General features: G+C 32.7%; 1 long non-coding RNA gene across 1 annotated transcript in view; it reads left to right on the plus strand.

Moving 5' to 3' along the window:
* Positions 1–203: 203 nt before the first annotated feature.
* Positions 204–19,378, plus strand: part of LOC123610729 — a 36,588-nt gene continuing 17,413 nt past the window's right edge. The window contains exon 1 of the long non-coding RNA XR_006718268.1: positions 204–449. This is a non-coding gene — a long non-coding RNA (uncharacterized LOC123610729). The remainder of the gene's footprint in view (positions 450–19,378) is intronic.

Below are 19,378 nucleotides of genomic sequence, written 5' to 3' on the forward strand. Positions count from 1 at the left end.
ACTTCAGCCAGGTCACGATCTCGCGGTCCGGGAGTTCGAGCCCCGAGTCGGGCTCTGGGCTGATGGCTCAGAGCCTGGAGCCTGTTTCCGATTCTGTGTCTCCCTCTCTCTCTGCCCCTCCCCCGTTCATGCTCTGTCTCTCTCTGTCCCAAAAATGAATAAACGTTGAAAAAAAAATAAAAAAAAAAAATAAAAAAAAGAGTAGCGGCAGCAGCTTACCACAAAGAAAGCAGTCCATATCTTCAAGTCTTAGGGCCAGGACTCTGGAATTCCAAAAGGTGAGAAAACAAAATAAAACTAGGCAACATCGGCATCCCCAGTTTATAAGAAGAGTTATCAAGCTCCAGATCTGTCTCAGGATCTCATGATCTGCAGCAATCTCCATCCCTGATGTCACCCAGTAACAAAGAAAACACAAGAAGGAAAAGACTGCGGCTACTCATGTGCAGGTATTCTAGCCCCTTCAGCCATTTCTGTTACTGCAAGCACAACAGCACTGGGAACTCCAGGGACTGAACTAGAGCCTAAGGGGAGACTGAAAGTGAAGCCCAGGGTAACGTAGAAAGTGCCCGGATCAATGGGGTAGGCTGATGGATTCCCTACATTTGGAAATATTTGGTATGATGTAAATTATATTTCATTTGTACAACATGGATTTATATTGCAAAAGGTATAGCATTTTAGTGGCATTTATTAACAGCTGAACAATTCATTTAGAGTGAAATATTTTAAGCCAAAAATTTCTTTTCTTTAAAAAGGCTGTGGGGACACCTGGCGCAGTTGGTTGAGTCTAACTCTATTTGGGCTTAGGTCATGATTACAGGATCTTGGGATTGGAGCCCCAAGTTGGGCTCCGGGCTGAGCATGGAGCCTGTTTAAGATTCTCTGTCTCTCTCTCTCTCTGTCTCTGTCTCTCTCTCCCCTTCTGCCCTGCTTGCTCTCTCTCTCTCTCTCTCTCTCTCTCTCTGTCTCAATTAAATTAAACTAAATTAAATTATATTAAATTAAATTAAATTAAATTAAATTAAGATGGATTTAAATATGGTTGGCATTCTTGCTTCCTTTAAATGCCCATGGCTATTCCCAGGGGATTTTTTTGTATTTATTTACTTTCTCTCATTTGAGTCTTAATGCCCTTTTAAGTTATGATGATTTTGACCCTTTTATAGTTTATAATCTTCCCCAGAAATTTAACCATTGTTGAACAATGAATAATAACACATGAACAAAATGAACACAACAATTATATATAAACAAAATTGTAAATGAATTTTAATGACACAATCTTTACTGTTTATTTACATAAGTATACAAAATATAACACCTATACTATACACCTTTTTCAGAAATAGAAGAGGAAGAAATACTTCCCAACTCATTTTAAGAGACCAGCATTAGTTTAATACCAAAATATTTCTGGTAATATCTTTCCAGAAATGAAATTGCAGACCAATAGCCTTTTTAAACACACTACATATAGGTGTCATGTTTTCTTTAATGGAGAATTTTAACTATGAATTCAATTTATCTGATCGTTATTGAGCTATTGATTATTGGTTTCTTCTTGAGTGATTAGCATTTATATTAACATGCATTTTAGACTTTAATAAGTAATTACCACATTGCTTTTCAATAAGGCTATTATAATTTACTGTTTCCAAAAGCAATGTATGAGAATTTTGTTTTCCCTACAATGCTAAAGAAGTAGTCATAATCACAGTTTTTAATATTTAAGCTGATGTTGTAAAGCATTATCTCATTGTTATTTTATTTTACAATAACATGACTAGTAGTGACTAGGTAGTATCTATGACTACTTACATTTATTGCTATTTTGAATTTACTTTTCTACAACATGCTTAATCATCTTTGCACCACTTTCTTTTTGCATACTTATGTTGTTGATGACATATCACAGGCTTTATTTCCTATGTACATATAATTTTTATATTTATTTCCTATATAAATATTTGTTTGTCTAGTTGTGGATTATGATATGTAAATCTCATCAAGCAGGAATCAGCATACGGACCAAATCTGGCCTATCTCTCATTTTATACATAAAGTTTACTGAACTACAGCCACATTCATATCTTTATGACTGACTACCCGTGGCTAATTTTGCATTACAGAACTGAGCAGAGTGGAGTATTCACAATAGGGACTGTATGGAGCAAAACATGTCAAATAATTACTCTGTGGTCCTGTACTGACCCCTGCCAAAGACCACAGGTAATAGGATTTAGAACTAGAAGAAAATAAAACATATATTTCATTTTCTATTTGCAACTAAGGAGACAGAATTAAAGCATGGAATAATTGGCCCAATTAAATATATCTAGTTACTCTAACCAAGATGAGAACTCTAGCCTCTTGGTTTTCATTTTCATCATTTCTGTACCTGTATCTATTTTTCAAAATCTGTAATTATGGCCAATTACTATGTAAACATTAAAGAAAATCAATCTTTGGCAAAATAAATACTCAGGAGACTGCAAATATTTTACCATAACAGTATCTTGCCTGAAATATAAGTGGTGAAATTAAAAGATTGTTATTTTAAAATATATGATGAAGACATATACCTTATAATAGAAACTATCATTTTAATAGAATCAATATCTAAAAACAACACTTTTGTTGGGGAAGGTAAAAGATTTTCCACTATAGTGTTTGACAGCATTTAAATTATGTTTTAAATGTAACTCACATAGCATAAAGAATTAGAAATGATATAATATTAATAACAGACATAATGATCAAGAACAGCATAGTTAAAGAATGTTAGGAAATGACATCACACCTTTGTCCTTATCATTCTTCAAGGATTCTACTACTAACTCTTTTGTTTTCCACAATGAACTTTATATAATACGCATTTTTTAGTTACCATCTTTTACTTAAGATAATTGAATATATATGTATTAGTTTGCTAGGACTATTGTAACAAATACCTTAGACTGGGTGACTTAAATAATATAAATTTTTTTTTTAACAATTTTGGAAGCTAGGTCCAAGAATCAATGTGTCATTAGGATTGGTTTATAAAGGGCTTTCTCCTAGGCTTGTAGATAGCCATATCTTTGTGTATTCACATAGTTTTTTCCGTGTTTCCACATGTCTGTATCCAAACATACTCTTCCTACATGGACATCAGTCATAATGGATTAGGGTGCTCCCATATAACCATAGGACCCACTCATTTTACCTTAATTGTATCTTTAAAGACACTGTCTCCAAATACAGTCACATTCTAAGTTACTGAGGGTTAGGACTTCAACATATGAATTTGAAGGCAAAACAATTCTACCCATAACAATATATGACCCTTATTGTCCCACATTATTTGGTGACATTTTTTGGCTATTTAAACTACATATTCATGAGAGAGATTGCAAAGTCTATATTAATGAAATATATAAAAATCTGAAGAACAAAGCCAGGAAAGTCTATATCAGAGCAACAATATTTTAGTTCTTAGCAGTTAGGCTTTTTCCCTAGGCTGTGAAACAAGTGTCTGTGCCTTTGCAAAGCAAAGCTTTCCCAAGAAAGAAGTTATATTAAATTGTGGATATAGTGGTACATTCTCAAGAAGAATAATTCAGATGCTGGCTTCCTGCACGTTGTTGATACAACTTGTGTTAGATTCAAACATAGAGGTCACTTATATACATTAAATATTTCCTTGATATGGAATGAAACTAAAGAAGTAAAGAGAAGTTTCACAGATCTAAACTTTAGGATATGGAGGAAAAGAATGGCACTGTAAAAATTTTTTAAAAAGCTAAGATGAGCAAGCTAAGATCTACATGTGTAATTAAGGTATGCATTCTGAGTTCTGTTTATGAGAAAGTTATCTATTAGGCAGAAGTTTGTTGAATTTTTTTGTCTGGTAAGTGATACTTAAAATAATTGTTGGCTTCAGGCCTGCTAATTCTAAAATGATCAGTTCCTTCTGTATGATTTAATTATTTTTTCATTCCAAATTTTGTCTTGTTATTTTTTCCATAAATTTAAAGGTACCATGATCACAATCTGTCACTAAAACCCACACAGAGAGGAAAATTAAAGATAGTCAAATTTATTCATATGAAAAATGAAACTATTCATTTCATAGGCCTAAGATTATCTATATATGTAATTTCAGATCTATCATGATTTACAGTGTTTATGTTCTATTGTTCTTATCAGTATCTCTTCAGTTACTCAATTTATTTCTGTTAGTTACTAATTTTGCTGACTTTGTTATGCTTTACCCTCATAAAGAGTTCTTTCCACTTTGGCAACATAGATTATCTAATAATTAACATTAATAATAATAAAAATAATAAACAGCATCTAAATTTTTGTGACAGTAACTACTATTTCTATATTTAATATATTTCTATACTTCTACAAAAATTTTCCAGAGGATTTTCAAATGACACATTTCATAATCATAACCATAATTATCCAAAAATAAAATTAGATTCACCATACAAAACCATCAATATCTGCTGAAAGCTCCATATGACATACCTGTTCTCAGAAGTCAATGTATCTACATTTTGAGGATTCCTGGACAGTTCCCTCTTAAGATCCCTAATACTCATGGGTAACTTTTTATTTTATAAACTGGGAAACAAAGGGGGTGAAACAATTTATTTGTATGCGCATAGTAGGAGAACAGACTAATTCCCAGGTCACTTGACTTCTTTTTACATTTGTATTGCATGATCCCAAACAACGTGTGAAATCATTATTCTAAGACACATATCTTAAAATTATTATTTTGTAATTATGCTGTCATTATTTCAACAATAGAAAAGTATTCCTCTATGTACAAAATGAACAGCTAAGTTTGTATAAAGCCAAAGGTCACTAATATAGAATTTCTGAGGTTCAGCCACATTTTATATTAAATTTGGTGAAAATAACATCCTCATTTCTAAAAATTTTATAGAGCTAGAATAGCCCAAAACTATTCAGGTATAAAAGAAATAAATGTTTTTGTAATGCTGCAGTATATTATAAAACATTGATGTGCATTTAGTTTTTTGACTGATTGTTATTATAAGCCTTTATTTCATAGGAAATTAATTAAAAATGTAATGTTCGTGAATGACTCTGCTTAATGATACTCTTTATATAGCTTCAGAGCTTGTGGCTACTGTATTAGGTTTATTTCAAAAAAAAAAAAGTTTAAAACTCTGCAGCTATCTGTAGCATTCAGAATCTTTGTTTTCATATGGAAAGGCATATCTGAGTACAGACAATAATCTTTTCAAGTTTTATGGTTGCTGTGAGCATTTGCTCCTACTGAGGATCAACTGCCTTAAGCTGCAAAGAAATCACAACTTTCAATCCTCCTGCTAATAAGAAAATCCAAAATGGCAGAAAAGATTTTTGTAGTTTCTAAGATAACTTATGAAGACCTTAGCTGCTTGAAAGTATAGAAATGCCAAAGAAAAGAAACACAGGCAATTAAAGAAAACTATCTCTTAAACACAATTCAAAATGGAAAGCATATAAAAATGAGAGTGAAAAAAAAAAGCATGACAATCTTATTTTCAAATTAAATAAATATCTTCAGTAATATAATCTGGCTTTTATAATATCAGATTTTTTAATTTTTTAAAACGTTTATTGGAGAGAAAGCAAAGGAGGGGCAGAGAAGGGAGACAGAATCTGAAGCAGGCTCCAGGCTCTGAGCTGTCAGCACAGATCCTGACGCAGAGCTCCAACTCACAAACTGAGATCATGACATGAGCTGAAGTTGGATGCTCAAACCGACTGAGCCATCTAGGCACCCCTGTAATATCATATTTAAACACATGCTATTAAACTAAAGTTTTCATATAATAAGTTTTTTTTTTTTCCATTTGGCTTTCAAAAAGAGGCTAGCCCTTTCTACTACATGATATATCCTGAGGGAATCACAAACTAAAAACAAACTACATAATTAAAAAAAAAAATCTGTATGTAAACCACACAATAATCTATCTTGTATGCATAACTCAATGCATAGAGAATGTCTAGATAATTATCACTAAAATGCTAATGAAAATAATGTAACTTAAACTTTTGCATTTGTATTTTTGAAAATTGATGTTTGTTTTGCCATACTGATGTTTTTTACAAAACAAATAAGAAATCTATTGTATAATTATTCCTAAATTTAGATCTCCCACCCTGATATATTTCTGAACTTCAGACTCACATATTGGATATCTATGTTACTTAGTGTAGTGGGCAGTTTAAACTTAACATTATAACGCTCTTAAATTCTACCATTAAACATGTTTCTCCCACAATATCCTCCATTAAGATGGAGGTAAGTGGCAAAGTTTATTTTCTAGTCTCCCAGGACAAATATCTTGTAGTTACCCTTGATTTCTCTTTTAGTAAACACCCTAAATTCAAACCTTGACAAAATCTTGTCAACTTCAATTTCAAAAGATAGCCAAAAACACCACTTTTCCCTACTTACACTGCTGACATCTTAGTCTAAGCCACCATTACCTCTTGTCTGGATGTCCTAACTGGTCTCCATGGTCTTGCCCCTGTTCTTTTAAGATTTATAGCCAACAAGGCAGGCAGAGATAACCTTTTATAAGTAAGTTTTTCACATCTTCTGTTCAAAATCGTCTGAAATGGTTTCTGATACTTAGCAGCATAAAATATCAAATCCTTATCATAGTACTGCAGAGGCTACCCGACATCCATTTTTGCCCAGTTTGTTCTATCCTCATTAATAGAATTCTGATTTCTTTGAAGTGATAATGTGATTATCCCCAAAACTTTATTTCCTATCATGCCTTACAGATAGGGTCCAAAAAGATGTAAGCTGACATTTTATGGTAATTTTAGGAATGTTCCTACAATAGTGGCAGGTTCAATCGGCACTCCTTTTTGCTTTTGTTTGTTTGTTTGTTTGTCTTTGGTCTTTCCTCATTACAGTGTTATGGAATATAATTATGCTATTTAAACTGGTCAACTATCTTATAAGAATAGAGACCATGCTCTATGGATGGTGTAGAAGATAGCTATAATTGCTATCTGAGTTTTTGATGAAAAACTAGATCCATCATAAAAGCCCTGGACCTCGTATTATGCAATAAAGTTTTTAAAATATAAATTTAAAAATGAAGGGTTTCCAGGGTAGCTTAGTTGGTTAAGCGTCTGACTCTTGATTTCAGCTCAGGTCATGATATTACAGTTTGTGAGGTCGAGCCCCACATCAGGCTCTGCTATGACAGTGCAGAGCCTGCTTGGGGTTCTCTCTCTCTCTCTCTCTCTCTTTCTCTCTCTCTGTCTCTGCCCCTCCCCTGCCTGTGTGCATGTTGTGTCTCCCAAAATTAATAAATAAATAAACTTCAAAAATTTTTAAAAATTAAATAAAAGTGAAATAAGTCACTATTTGAGTTTTCTATTACATGTAGCTGAACTTAGTCCTTACTGGACACATTTGATCTTCAAAGACCTAGATATATCTGTTTCTAATGAAATACAGATACAGAATCTGTTATCTAATGAAATACAGATAACCACCTGTATTAGTTTGCTAGGGCTACTATAACAAAGAGCTACACACTGGGTAGCTTAAAAGAAGAGAAACATTTTTGTCTCATAGTTTTGGAGTATAGAAGACTAAAATTAAGGCGTCTGCAGTATTATACTTCCTCTGAGACTGTGGGTAGAATCCTTCCTTGCCATTTACTAGCTTCTCGGTATAGCCAGCAATTTTTACATTCCTTGGCTTGCAGCTACATCAGTAGCTTCCCTCATCATATAGCCATCCTCATATATTGTCTTCCTTCTGTGAATGTCTGTGTCTATGTCCAAATTTACTTTTTTTTATAAAGACACCAATTGTATTGGATTAAGGGCACAATCCAATCCACAATTAACACTGCCCCTAGTGATTTTTTTTTGCCTGATCTTTGTATTAATACAGCATAATGCAATTCTTTATTGAATATTCCAAGTGTGCCCTTGTCTTGGAGTGTTGGAGTAGTGGATAGAATGGTGGCTTCCATAAAGACAATGACTACCCCTTAATACTTGGAACCTGTGATTGACCTTATTTGAAAAAAGTGTCTTTGGAAGTTTAATGAAATTAAAGATGAGATAAATGAAATGATCCTGGAATACCTGGATGTGCCTTAAAGTTAATTAAAGTCCTCCTAAAGGAGTACTACTACTGGAGGAGAAAAGAGAGAAAGCAGGAGAAGACAAGGAAAGAGGTGGAAATTATGCCAAAAGCCAAGGATACCTGGTGCCACTAGAAGGTAGGCAGGGCAAAGGATTCTCTGCTAGAGCCTCCAGAGGAAGTGTGGCCCAGCAGACACCTTGATCTCTGACTTCCGGTCTCTAAAATTATGAGGTAAGACCTGAAACTATAAAAATCTTAGAGAATACAGGCAAGTAACCTCTTTTGTTGCTGCAGCAACATTTTCCTAGATATGTCTCCTAAGGGGAAGGAAACAAGCAAAAGTTAACTATTGGGATTACATCAAAATAAAAAGCTTCTGCACAGGAAAGTAAATAATTAACAAAACTAAAAGGCAACAGACAGAATGGGAGAAGATATTTGCAAATGACATATTGGATAAAGGGTTAGTATCAAAAATCTATAAAGAACTTATCAAATTCAACACCAACCCCCACAAAATAAAAAAAAAAAAAGTGAGAAGACATGAATAGATATTTCTCCAAAAGACATCCAGATGGCCAAGAGGCACATTAAAAGATGCTCAAGATCACTGATCATCAGGGAAATACAAATCAAAACTATAATGAGATATCACCTCATCCCTGTAAGAATGGCTAAAATCAACAACAGAACAAACGACATATGTTGGCAAAGATGTGGAAAAAGGCGAACCTTCTTGCACTGTTGGTAGGAATGAAAACTGGTGCAGCACTCTGGGAAACAGTATGGAGGTTCCTAAAAGTTAAAAATAAAACTACCCTATGATCCAGCAATTACGCTCCTAAGTAGGTACCCAAATAATACCCAAAGAATATGAATTGCAAGGGATACGTGTACCCCAATGTTTATAGCAGCATTATCTATAATAGCCAAACTATGGAAACAGCCCAAGTGTCCATCGACTCATGAATGGATAAAGAAGATACGGTATGTATAAATATTTATATATATACATATATATAAATTAAAATCTTGCCATTTGCAATGACATGGAAGGAGCTAGAGAATATTATGCTAAGCCAAATAAGTCAAAGACAAATACCATATGATCTCATTCATATGGAATTTAAGACACAAAAGGGGAAAAAAAGAGAAAAGGAGGCAAACTTTGGAACAGACTCTTAGCTAAAAAGAAGAAACTGATGTTTGCCAGAGGGGAGGTGGGTGGGGGGATGGGTAAAATAGGTGATAGGCATTAAGGAGATCCCTTGCTGTGATGAGCACCCTGTGATGTACAGAAGTGGCTGAATCATTATATTGTACATTTTAAACTAATATTACACTATATGTTAACTAGCTGGAATTTAAATAAAAACTTAAAAAAAATAAAACTATAAGATAATAAATTTCTGTTCTCTTTGAGTCATCCAGTTTGTAGGAATGTGTTACAACAGCCTCAGGACTTCAATATAGAACTTTTGCATAAGCTCGTCCTTTGTCCTAGAACAAATTTTTCTTACATATTTGCTATAAATTTTGCTTCCTAACTACATTCAAGTCTCAAAGGTTTGTTTTTTATCAACCTTACATGTAGTTTTCATCATCTCACATATACATATCTCTGTTATTTTGTGTCTGCTTCTCTCACTAAAATAAAGGAAACATGAGAGCTGAAACTTCATTATCATCAGCTCTTAGAAGATGCCTACATCAGAGTAGACACACAGTAAATACTTGGTTGATCTAATGTAACTAATTAGGAACTAATAAGTATTGATTAAACTAATGAACAAAACTGAAAACATTAAACTGACCTCTACATGTGGTTTTATTTAGTCTTATTTTAATCACTAGGAAAATGAAAAGTCATGACTTTCATAATTACATCTCAGTTTATCCTTTATGATGTTAGGGAATGGTATCAATAATATGAAATGGATAGGAAGACAAGAGCACTACAATTTATTTATATATTTTCATTTTCCAAGCAGCACTTTCTTTAATTCACTATTTAGAAGAAAGAAATACTGACTTCAGACAAGTGTGTTATTCTGAAAATATAGAGCATATATATTTTTATGTATAAAATAAGCTAATAAGTTTGTGAAACATCAGCTATTCATTTTTAAACTTAAATAGATACACAAAAATAGACTTATTTACATCAATGCTATGTTGTTCACAATATATATGTAACCCTTCATTTGTAGTCTCATCAACCTTCCAGCCAAATCCTGATACTACTAAGGACCTTGAGACAGGACTTGGCAAAGTATGGAAATGCAGAGACAGAGTACAGAAAAAGTGAATCGTTAGCCAAGAAGCGTTTGGAATCCTAAAAATAGCTTCAGTGGAAGAGTATTTTGAAATCATAATATGAATAAACATGATTGAATAGTCACATGCATCTTTGGTGAGTGTGTAATAGAATAAAGAGGGCAAGATGCCTATGCCAGAGATGGACCTCTAAAAGGGAAACAAACAACAAATATCCTGAGATGAATGTGGCAAATCTCCTTATAGTTTAATTAATAATAACATTGTCTATGTCTTTTATTCTGTCCTATGCATCATAGCTTATTTAATAATTTAAATTTAAATCAAGAAAGTTGATATTCTATTAATTAGCTTCTCAAAATTTTATGTGACTTGAAACAATTTAAGTGGTAAGGAGAAGGTCTATAATATTACCCTCTGCTTCTAGTAATATGTAAACTGTACGTTTACTAAAAATGTGCTATTTTACTAAAATATTATATATAAGCAATTAAAATTCTATTTTATGGTATCAAATAAAGCCATCTTACAGGAGGTTCTCAAAGCCACTTCTTCTCCTTAAAAAAAAAAAAAAAAGAATTTTGTTTTTTGAAATGTCAATTTATGAGTTCCACAAAAAGCCTATTTTTAAAAAGTAATTTTTAAAAAAATGTTTTATATAGTTGTGTGCATGTGTTTGCCCTCTGATTCTAAATGCTATGAGAGCTTTGGGGAACAGTGGCTATTTGTTCATTTGTGGAAATATTGAAGAATAATTTTAATATCCAAAATTTGCTCATTATTTTAAAATATATCTTACTATATCTTTATCAGTCCAAGAAGAAGAATATTTTTGCATAAATGTTTATCTTTCTAAAAATAAGATTCTATGAAATATGATAAAATAAACAGGAAGAAAATTTGCTACTTCAAGGAACACATTTATAATTTTAAAATCATATCTTAATATAGATTAATCAGAATTTTATATTAATTTGTTTCTTAAAGTAAAGAACTGGTGTATACAAGTGGTCTTCCTAGAAGAGTTTTAATATATCATTAAGGCTCTTTATATGGAGATAGATAAATAGATAGATTATGTATACATTTATGCACAAAAAGCATACATAAATGTATCCACACATTGAAGTCTTATTTTTTTCTCATTCTCATTCATTTTAAAATAGAAACCAGAATAATTTAGAGTGAATTAGTACATAGCATCAGGGACAACACTAAAGGCACAAGTGTTTTCCTGTCTGCTGTATGGGAGCCAGAGCTATTCAGATTTGCTGCAAGCTTCTTCCATAAAAATAACCCAAGAGACCGCATTCTTATACCACTTGGGGGTACCTCTGATGGTACATATTAATTTATATTGGCAGGAAGTTTTGGAAGTCAGCCATTTGCCAGCTTTCCAAGTACAAATTGTATAGCTACAGATGTTGCAGCAGTAGGTAGGTACAGAAAAGTAGAAACCATGAAAAATAAAAATGAATTACTATTATTTTTTTAGAGTTTGTATGTAAATAATTGAGGGATGATAACATTTTCAAATTGAAAGACTAATTTCAAAGCTTATTTGAGCAAATTAGTCTGTGTATAAATAAAATAAATGAAGCTTTACTCAAGTGCAGAAATATAAGTTTAAAATTTGGATCTACAAATAACTGGCAAAGAAAAATATGTCGATTCAAAAAATGGGCTGCTTCTGAAGAATCTTTGCTTGTTCAAGAATTCTCAATCTATCTGTATAAATGTATATAAAACCACTAATATACTTTCAGTGTCATTGGCAAGAAAACCATAAACTATCATTTCCATTCAATGGTTTACAGCTAAATGGTTTAAAATATGAATTTGGCAAGGGGAGAGAAAGGGAGAAAAAATGAGATCTATGACCTGAATTGTTCACACAGAGATATCATTTTAATAGAGTTTTTAAAAGCATTTTATTCAATCTTAATATCCCAAATTTGAAAGATAATTAATCTATTTCAACTATTCATACCTCCTCATAACCCAGTTTAAGCCAGTTCCCATAAGAAATATTAACTCTCATTATTATTGAAAATTGCATATCTTTAAATTAACCCATTGATTTGCTAATTACACTGTACTCTGGAAAATTCTTCTGTTAGCTTCACTAAAGAACAGAGGAAATTATTAGGGTGCATTTTGAATTCCGTTTTTTATGCATTTAAATAATGATTATATTTGTAAGTTATATTTGTGATTTAAATACTATTTTAATTCCATTGAATATGAATGATAGAATCATATATCGTTTATAGGAAAGAACATTGTCTTCAAAACCATTGCTCTAGGAAGCTTTAAATCCACTGATATCCTTGCCATTTATGGCCACTATATTTCAATGTATAGATTTTGTTTAGCTTTTAAACTGACTTAAAGGTCTGACAATATCAATTATTCTTCCTTTGAGGGTAAATATGATTTTTGAAAATGAAAATGCACTAATTGAATAAATTTATGGTAAAAATAAATAATGCAAAGTAATGACATGTGCACTCTTGGAGATAACAGTATTAAGGTTCCAGTAGAGATGGAATTTAATCCTATGACTACAAATAAAAACAATATGGCTTTATACAATTCAAATGAACTTTCATGTTTAGGTTTGTCTACAAAATGGATAGTTTAGGGGCATCTGGATGGCTCAGTTGGTTAAGCATCCAACTCTTGATTTCTGTTCAGGTCATGATCTCACAGGCATAAGATCAATAACTCCATTGGGCTCCACACTGAATGAGGAGCCTGCTTAAGATTCTCTCCCTCCCTCTCCCTCTGCCCCTCCCTTGCTCACATATGCAGGAACTCTCTCTCTCTCTCAAAAAAAGAAAAAACAAACAAAACAAAATGGATAGTTTATATCAATTTACTTCATTTTCAAAGCTGAATTTAAAATTATTACGTTACTTATTACATGTAAAATAGATTGTATTTATTTAAATATTATCAGATTGTAGAAAATGTTGCAGCATATGAGAAAAGAAAAGTGGAAGTCCCCTATAATCTTTTTGTCTTGCAAAAACTAGTGTTAATATATACATATAACATTATATATATATAAAAGATATCATACTAAAGAAAAATGGAAGAGAGAACACTTTTTAATAAAAGAAGTAAATATTTTCTTTTTTTAAATATTTTTTTTTAGTATTTATTCACTTTTTTGAGAGACAGAGACAAAGTATGAGCAGGGCAGGGGCAGAGAGAGAGGGAGACACAGAATCTGAAACAGGCTTCAGGCTCTGAGCTGTCAGCACAGAGCCTGACGTGGGCTCAAACTCACGAACCGTGAGATCATGACCTGAGCTGAAGTCAGATGCTCAACTGACTGAGCCACTCAGGCACCCTTAGAAGTAAACATTTTCATCTTTGGGCCAAGATGGAGTAACAAGAGCCAGATTTATCATCCTAACTTAAACAAATAGAATCTAGATAACATCTGAAAGACTGTTTTCAGACATTAGACAACAAACAACACAGAACTGTGAGTCCCTGACAGAGAGGGCCAAAAAAAAAAAAAAAAAAAAAAAAAGATAAGTCCTGAGAAAAAGAAAATCAGAACTTATCTCATAATTGAAAAATAAGGCAGACTGGGGCGCCTGGGTAGCTCAGTCGGTTAAGCATCCGACTTCAGCTCAGGTCATGATCTTACAGTCTGTGAGTTCAAGCCCTGGCGTCAGGCTCTGTGCTGACAGCTCAGAGCCTGGAGCTTGCTTCAGATTCTGTGTCTCCCTTTCTCTCTCTGCTCCTCCTCTGCTCATGCTCTGTCTCTCTCTGTCTTAAAAATAAATAAAAACTTTAAAAAAATATTTAAAAAAAATAATAAGGCAGAAAATCAGAAAGGACATAGAAGAGTAGAACAATATGTCCTAATTAAGATTTATAGAACAACACAATCAATGGCAGTATAATACACATTTTTTCCCAAGTGTAGATGGAATATTTACCAAGATAAACCATAATTTGGCCCAAGAGTCAAGTCTCAATAAATGTAAAAGGAAAAACAGCATGGGATGTATATTCTCTGAACACAACAGAATTACAAAATAAATCAAAATGAGAAGATATCTGGAAAATTCCCACATATTGAAAATTAATCAACAAACTTCAAAATAATCCACATTTAAAAAGAAATACAAATGAAAGTTTGAAATTATTTTAAGCTGAAATAAAAAAACACTTTTAAATAATAAAATATGTCAGATACAGCTAAAAGAGTATATAAAGCAAAATTTGTAGCATTGATCACATTAGTAAAGTAAAAAGGTCAGGATATCTGGGTTGCTCAGGCCATTAAGTGTCTGACTCTTGATTTTGGCTCAGGTCATGATCTCATGGTTCTTGAGATAGAGCCTCACATTGGCTCAGAGCTGACAGCATGGAGTCGGCTTGAGATTCTCTCTCTCTCTCTCTGTCTCTCTCTCTGCCCCTCCTCTACTCATTCTATCTCTCTCTCTCTCTCTCTCTCTCCAAATAAATAAACAAACATTAAAAAAAGAAAAAGAAGGATAGTAGAAAGGATTAAATTCAATGAGTAAGTTTTCATCTTTAGAAATTATAAAAAAAGCGAATTGAACTCAAAGCAAGAAAAGAATTAATAATTATAAAAATTGAAATCAATGAAAAGCATAATAGAAAGCAGAGTAGAAAAATAAACCAGGAACTTCTTTCTTTCTTTCTTTCTTTCTTTCTTTCTTTCTTTCTTTCTTTCTTTCTTTCTTCCTTCCTTCCTTCCTTCCTTCCTTCCTTCCTTCCTTTCTTTTCTTTCTTTCTCTCTTAACATCAATACGATTGATTATAGCCATACTGATCAGGAATAAAAAGGCCAATGTTAGAGAAAAGAGAATAGGCATTACATGGGTAATAAAGAAATACAAATTATGACATGCATATTAATGTATGAATTATGAAAAACTTTATGGTAATAAATTCAACAAGTTAGATATAAATATATTATCTGAAAGATAAAAACTATCAATATAACAATGTATAGCAAGATAACAATGTAACAAACTCCATAGAAGATATTGATAATCTGAACAGCCATATCTCTACTTAAAAATTGAATTCAGGGGCGCCTGGGTGGCGCAGTCGGTTAAGCGTCCGACTTCAGCCAGGTCACGATCTCACGGTCCGTGAGTTCGAGCCCCGCGTCGGGCTCTGGGCTGATGGCTCAGAGCCTGGAGCCTGTTTCCGATTCTGTGTCTCCCTCTCTCTCTGCCCCTCCCCTGTTCATGCTCTGTCTCTCTCTGTCCCAAAAATAAATAAACGTTGGAAAAAAAAAAATTGAATTCATAGTTAAAGATGTCCTACTTAACATTTAAGGAATATTTGTGTAAATTCTTCTCAATCTTTTCCAGAAAATGAGAGATAACAACACGTCCCAATATTTTTTTTTTAATTTCAATGAGCTATACATGAGAGTATTCCTATATGCTTATTTTCCCTCCTAAGCTTTTATTTAAATTCCAGTGAGTTAGCATACAGTGTGGATGAAAGACCTAAATGTGAGGCAGGAAACCATCAAAATCCTAGAGGAGAACACACATAGACAGGTAACCTGTTTGACATCAGACATAGCAACATCTTCCTAGATTTGTCTCCTGAGGCAAAGGAAACAAAAGAAAAAAATAAATTATTGGTATTTCATCAAAATAAAACTACCTCTGCACAGGGAGGGAAACAATCAACTAAAACAAACAAACAAACAAAAACTACAGAATGGGAGAAGATATTTACAAGTGACATATCTGATAAAAGGTTAGTATCCAAAATCTATAAAGAACATCAAACTCAACACCCAAGAAACAAATAACCTAGTTTAAAAATGGGCAGAAGACATGAAAAGACATTTTTCCAAAGAAGACATGCAGATGGTCAACAGACATATGAAAAGGTGCTCAATCTGCCAATTCTTTTTATGAGACCAAGAGTGATTCCCAAAACAGACATGACACTACAAGAAAAGAATAATATAGACCATTATTGCCCATTAATATAGACCCAAAGAACCTTACATTTTTAGCACATGGAATTCAATGATTTATAAAAAATATAGTACCCACATTGGAAAAACCGAGTTCATTCCAGAATGCACAATTAGTTTAAAAGAAAACTCAACCAATGGAACTTATAATATTAACACATTCAAAAAGAAGTACCAGTTGAACATTTCTATAGATGCAGAAAAAAACATTTGAAAGAGTTCAACACCCATTCATAATAAATTCTCAAAACTGAATGAAAATTCCTCAACCTGAAAAAGAATTTCTATTAAAAATGTGCAGCTAACATTATACTAAACAGTGAAAGCCTGAAAGCTTTACCCAAATTTCAAAAACAAGGCAAAAATATGTGTTTTCACTACTTTTAATTAACAATATACTGTATAACCTAGCCAGTGCAATAAGAACATAAACAAAAACAATGGAGGAGCACCTGGGTGGCTCAATTAATTAAGCGTCAGACTTGGACTTAGGTCATGATCTCTGGGTTTGTGAGTTTGAGCCCTGTGTCGGGCTCTGTGCTGACAGCTCAGAGCCTGAAGCCTACTTCAGATTCTGTGTCTCCCTCTCTCTCTGCCCCTCCCCTGCTTGTTCTCTGTCTCTCCCTCTCTCTCTCAAAAATAAACACACATTAAAAAAAAATCGATGGAATACTGGTTGGAAAGGAAGAAATAAAAGTGTTCATTTTATTGGATGGCGTAATTTATATAGAAAAATCAAGGGAATCCATACAAAATCTCTGAGAACTAATAAGGAGATTCAGCTAAACTACCATAATCAAGTTGTAGTTTTATATAATAACAAATAATTGGAAATTCAAGTTGAAGTATACTACTGTTTACAATTATAAATTATTTAGAAATTTATTTTTTTTTTAATTTAACAAGATATGGACAAGTTTCATTAACTAAAAGCTACATAAACATTGCTGGAAGGAATTAAAGACAATCTAAAAAATGAGGACATATACCATATTACAAATGAGGAAACTCCATATTACTAAAAAGACAATCCTCAGCAAGTTGATCTCTAAATTGAATGCCATCCAAATGAAAACCCAATAGGGTAGAGTTTTAGGAGAGGGAAGAGCTCTCCTAAAAATTGACCAGCTGATTATATGGAAAATCACAAAATCTAGAATAGCAACAATTTTTGCCAAGAAAAAAAACAAGGTTTTAGGACTGTAGCTTCCTGATGTAAAGACTGACTGTGAACCTACATTGTGACTGTCAATAGGTTATTGACATCAGGATAGATATGTAGATCAGTGAGGAAAAAATAGAAACCCCTGAATAGATTTACCTGCATAGGGTTAATTACTTTCAGCAGAGGAGCAAAGAAAATTCAACTAAGAAAAGATGGTCTTTTCCAAAAAATGCTTTTGAAACAAGTGAATATTTATGCAAAAAAAGAAATCATAAAATTTACCTAACACCATATACAACATTTAACTTAAAATGGACCAAAGATAAATATAAGAATTTACATTAGAAGGAAACATGGGTGCTATTAGACACAAAGACAGAAAAATCGATGTAAGAAATACAACAGAGAATACAAAAAACACATCTAGCAATATGCAATTTGGAGTAAAATTTCAAAAATTATACAGAATGCTTAAAAATCAAGAGATGGTCAAAGTAAATGGAGATTGCCTGAGTTTTCACAACTTAAAACGATTTGACTGAGAACTAAGACCACCTGCATCAACATAACTATTTTCTCCAAGATACTTTTACTCAGGAAGTTAAGTAACTTCCGCGTTTGCATGAGGAAGTTCTTGCAAAACAGTTTGTACAGGTATACACTTTGCTCATCTGGGCAAAGGGCTGTCTACCCAGAACATCAATTGTTCACTGAGATAAACAGTTCAGTTATCTGAGCAAGTATTTGACCACTAAAAGTTGCTTCAGTCTTGCCTCCATGGAACAGACTTTACCTAATCCCAATTAATTTCCAACAATGGAAGTCTTGTCTTAAACTGCTCATCACCAAATCCAAAAATTCTCTACATCCTTCTCTAACTTTTCCCTTTTGACACACCATAAAGAATGGCAAACTATTTCTAGTCGATAATGTAAAAAAATGAAAGGAACTCCTTATAAGTGAAGAAAAATATACATAAGACAAGACTAGGCCTCTGAAAAAAAACACAACAAAAATCTATTTTGACACAGAAAAAAATGCTAACATGAAATCACATAAACATTTTAAGGATTCACTAAGAAATTTGGTTTTGTTGCTAGGGAAAATTAAATGTCACAATGGAGCCTTGGATAAATAAAAATAGACCATTTCAAATTTTATGGTAAATAGTCAATACCATAATAAAATACCAATGCAACATATTACAGTATAATGTAAGACAATTCAATATAACATAGTGAAAATATAATTCCTGAACAGATATCAATATGTTTATAAATTTGAAATTTAGTGAACTAAGTTTTCAATAAAACAAAGTTATTAGAACACTATTAGTAAACTGTTAGTAATTAGAGTAATTAGAAATTAACTAAGACAGCATAAAAGTAATGGAATTTTGCATAAAACAAAGAGTCTCACAAATAGCAATTCAATTAAAAAATGCCACATCTAACTTGAAAACAGAAAGAAAACACAACATTAAGAAGGAAAGGAGATTCAGTGAAAAAGATGTAGGAGAAATTTTTAGAAACATTACAATGTTCAACTCTAAAAGAATAATTTAGAAGATATAAAGATGATTTTCTAGAAAAATTAAATTACCAACAGAAGGTAATTTATACTGATAGGCTGACAAGTTAAAATAAATTTACAAAACAAATGAGCAAAGGGGAAAAGAGAGAAGGGAAGAGAGGCATCCCAGAAACAGACTCTTGTTTTTATTCAAAATACTCATTTATTTTAAGAGAGAGAGAGAGAGAACACAAGCAAGGGAGGGGCAAAGAGAGATGGGGAGAGAGCAAGA

This window comes from Leopardus geoffroyi, chromosome C2 (genome assembly GCF_018350155.1).
Source record: "Leopardus geoffroyi isolate Oge1 chromosome C2, O.geoffroyi_Oge1_pat1.0, whole genome shotgun sequence".
In the NCBI taxonomy this organism is placed as follows: Eukaryota; Metazoa; Chordata; class Mammalia; order Carnivora; family Felidae; genus Leopardus; species Leopardus geoffroyi.